This window comes from Phyllostomus discolor, chromosome 8 (assembly GCF_004126475.2).
Source record: "Phyllostomus discolor isolate MPI-MPIP mPhyDis1 chromosome 8, mPhyDis1.pri.v3, whole genome shotgun sequence".
NCBI classification, from domain to species: Eukaryota; Metazoa; Chordata; class Mammalia; order Chiroptera; family Phyllostomidae; genus Phyllostomus; species Phyllostomus discolor.
Genome location: NC_040910.2, coordinates 49255863 through 49259830, shown reverse-complemented (window position 1 = coordinate 49259830; position 3968 = coordinate 49255863).

Below are 3968 nucleotides of genomic sequence, written 5' to 3'. Positions count from 1 at the left end.
TGAAACGATCTGTCGCTGCTCAGAGCCACCCCTACCTGCACCAAGGTCCTCCCACTTCCTCCAGTAGCCTCATTCCAGCCTTGCCTGGGTGTGGGGTATTCCCGCCATAATTCCGCCCTGAGTGAGGATTCAAGCACGGGTCGGGTATGGGGAGAAATTCCTAGGGTGGGATGGCGATGTGAGGACAGGGGCTCTGCAAGGGGCGCAAACGAGCACGTGACAGCAGCAGGGCACCAGGGCTGGCCTTTGGGGAACATGTGGAGTGTGCCTCTAGAGGTTCCATCCCCAGGGTGGGGAGGGGGGGCTGGCTATTTACCCTCCAACTTTGGGGGTGACTGGTGGTAGGCTCAGGGGCAAGTCCTCAGGCTGGTCAAAATTGCTTGCAGCAAAAAAGTAGCTGAGAAATTCCAATGTTGGGGTACTATGCTGTTTCTCTTTTAAATGTCTTGTCCCTTGACCCCTTGACTCAGCAGTTTTGTTCCATGGGAGGGAGGAGAGAGCCCCTCGGTTACCCGCTTACTCTGAGGTGCACACTACACTCCCCCCGCTCCCTGGCCTGTCCCATGTGTGGGCAGACTTGAGGATATCCAATAGCGCAAGGGAGCTCTCTCTGCTCAACCCACCTCCAGTCACCTTGCAGGTGGTCTCAGTGGGACCTTTATGACACTCAGATAGGCCCTTGACAGTCATAGCTCCTCAGCTGCCCCACACACTCTGCCCCTGTCCCCCACACTGACTCCTGATGCCCCTAGAAATGCTTGCAGTTCCATCCCCAAGACAATGCTAGTCCTTCCTCCTGGACCACCTCCCTCATCCCCCAACTCATTTTTTTTAAAAGGCTGCTTCCTACCCTCCAAGGCCTAACTCTATGTCCGCTCCTCCAGGAAGGCCTCTGCACTGCCCCAAGCCAAGAAATGGCTGCGACTGCTAAGGCAAGCAGACAGAGCGTTTGTTGAGTGCAAATCACCAATTTGGACAGGAATGTGAACACAGAATATTGGCATCAGCGCCTAAAAGATGTGTCCACCCCCCCCCCCCCCCCACAGCATTCTACAAAGATCCAAAGCTGATTGGTTCAGCTTGGCTGTTGAAGACCCTTGTCTCCTCTTGTCACCCCAGCACCACACAGAGGTGCTTTTGCAGTAAACTCCAAAGCCTTGCATCCCACCATTCATTCACACAGTCACAGATGGTGGGTAAAGAGGGGAAGCATGTGCAGAACAGGCTTCAAAGTCAGTCCCAGTCCCTGGAATTCAGCACCTCCTCTTCTGTAGTCCTCATTTCCCCACCAAGACTTAGGGCTGACTCCTTCCAGGGGTGGGGAGAGGGCAGAATATGTGAGGTGGCAGAACTTTCTGTGAGGTGGGGCACTCTAAGTGGTTGTGCGCAGGGAATCAACACCCACATGCCAGACCCCAGGTGGGCTTTGTCCTGCACGGAACTTTGAGTCCTTGACACATCATCCCCAGTAGAGTAGGGGTCTTGGGGCCCCAGTTTCTCAGGGAAGGGACATGGCATGATCAGGACTCCCATGGTGGAGGGTTCATTAGGGGGGGCAATGGGCAACAGCAGCAGGAGGCTGAAGGGCTGGGAGGGAGGCGTGTTTGGGGCAGAGCCACCAGGATCCCTGGATGGCTCTAATGTGTGGGTAAAGGGAAGAGGGTGCCATAGACAACTCACAGCCTCTGACCTGGATAAAGGTGTTAGGGGGGCCCCCACCTGTGCTGGGAGGCCTGCGGAGAATGCAGAGGGTGTGGGGTGAACTCAAAGCCTCTGTAGGGTGTCCAAGTTAGGGTGGGGAGTCCTCTCACCCAACTCAGACTCAGGTCCTAAATACTCTTCACCTGCTCCCTTGTGCCCCAACACAGCCTCAGAGGAGTGAACCCCTGCCCCACACCAGCCCATAACAGTGGACTCTGGGATCCAGGCCGTGCAGACACCCTCCGCCATCCCCAGCAGCAGCATCAGCACTGGCATGGTGGTCACCTCGAGAGTGCAAATTTTCCACCTTCTGGGGATCCCCTCCTTTGGGTCACAAGGACCCTGGCCATCTCCATGAGGTGGATAAACTTCCCACCTGGTGGATCTCACAGTGTCATGGTCACAACCCCCCATACAACCAGACACAGGACCCTTGGGGGACACTGAGGCAGAGCTAGAGAGGGTCCCTTCTCAGCCTCTGGGTCTCACCCTCGCAGTGGACAAGAAGCCAAGCCAGTCTCTGTAGTCTGTGCGACAAGCTAAATGCTCAGTGTGGAGTTCATAAAAACATGGGCTGCTTCAAAGAGTGGGGGAACCCCAGGGCACCTGCATGTAGCCTGCACTTTTGCCATCTGCCATTAGGTGGCGCCCAAAAATGTGCTTTGGACTCTGAGCTTCCCACTCAATATTTTAAAATGAAATAGAAATAGTAATACATACATAAAATCCATCTTGGCTTCCAGGGCGTTCACCCCATATCTTTAGGCTCCTAGCCTGGGGACTCAGAAAAAGGCTGTGGCATGTGTTGTGTGTGTGTGATTATGCATGTACAGTGTGCGATGTCCTAGCCCACAAAGGAACCGTGGGCAGGCTACTGGGTTCTAGAAAAACCTCTGCATCCAGACCCTGGATATGTCCCTTGGCTCTATTGGGGAGGAAGCAGGGAAGGTTATATGGAAGTGTCCTCCCACCAGCCTTGCTAAGGACCTCCTTTGCTAAGGACACCGTAGTGACATTGGCCAGGGCCAGTGTTACAGTAAGGCCCGAGTCCTCTAGGAGCTCAGTCACTGGCTGGAAGCTCCGTGGGAATTATGGCCTGGGCACAAACACAGTGAAGGGCGTTGGATATCTGAGAGATGCATTTTCTAGAGTACTGTAGTATGACAGTCAGTGTGGAATGAGAGTGTGGATCTCAGTATGGTCACAGAATGTGGGACGCTGGTGTGGACAGACATAGAAATCATCCAGTAAGGATCGGGGGAATGGAATGCCCAATGGAGAGGACAGAGACCAAGGAATGTCCAGTGGAGAACACAGATGTTGAGCAAACAATGAAGAGTGGAGCACAGAGACCTTCCAATGCAGAAGAGAAGGCTTTGGTTTTGTTCTGTGTGAGTTGGGAGTCATGGATGGTTGCAAGCAGAGGAGCAGAGGAGGGATGTTAACGTTTGAGTCATGGCTCAAAGTTAACAGGTGCTCTCAAACTGCTCAGGAGAAAACAGACTGTGAGGTGGGGCTGGGGAATAGAGAATGGAAGCCAGAGACCAGGGAGAAGGAGAATGCAGGCAGGAGATGACGGAGGCGGGATTGGGTGGAGGTTGTGAAGGGAGTGAGGCTGGGTGGAAGTGGGTTGCACTTGGAAGGTAGTGCCATCAAGAGGAGCTAACAGATTAGGTGTGGGGTAAGAGAGGAATCAAGGCCAACTCCAGGGTTTGTGGATAAGGACCAGGAAGATGGAGAGGCAGTGGAAGGAAGATTGGGAGCTTCTGGGGCCAGGATGTGTGTGAGTTGCCTGTGACTCACCATGTGGGGGCACTGTGACACTCGGACACAGGAGTCCCATGCCCCAGGAAGAAGTCAGGTAGAAGCAGAGATCTGAGCCTCTCGGGGCCTCAGTATTTTCATCAATTAAATGGAGACAAGTGTCCCACTATCCTGGCCTGCTGCAGGGAGTCCCATTGTGGCATGTAGTGGGCCTGCAGCAAATGCCCCCACACCCCACCTTTTCTTTCTTGTTCCCTCTTTTCCGACACCTTCCCCAATCCCATCTTCCCTGGCTCTCCTCCCATCTTCCCTGGCTCTCATCTCTTCCCTGGCCCTGGCCCTGAGGGGCATGTCATGACCTTGATGTAGGTCCTGGTAAATCCCAGAGACCCTCACTATCTCTGTCATCTCTCCTCTCTCAAAGGGACAAAAGTCACAGGGAATCCTCTGCAAAAACACATCCACAAAGACAAAATCAATAAAGACAAAATCACCCATAGAAA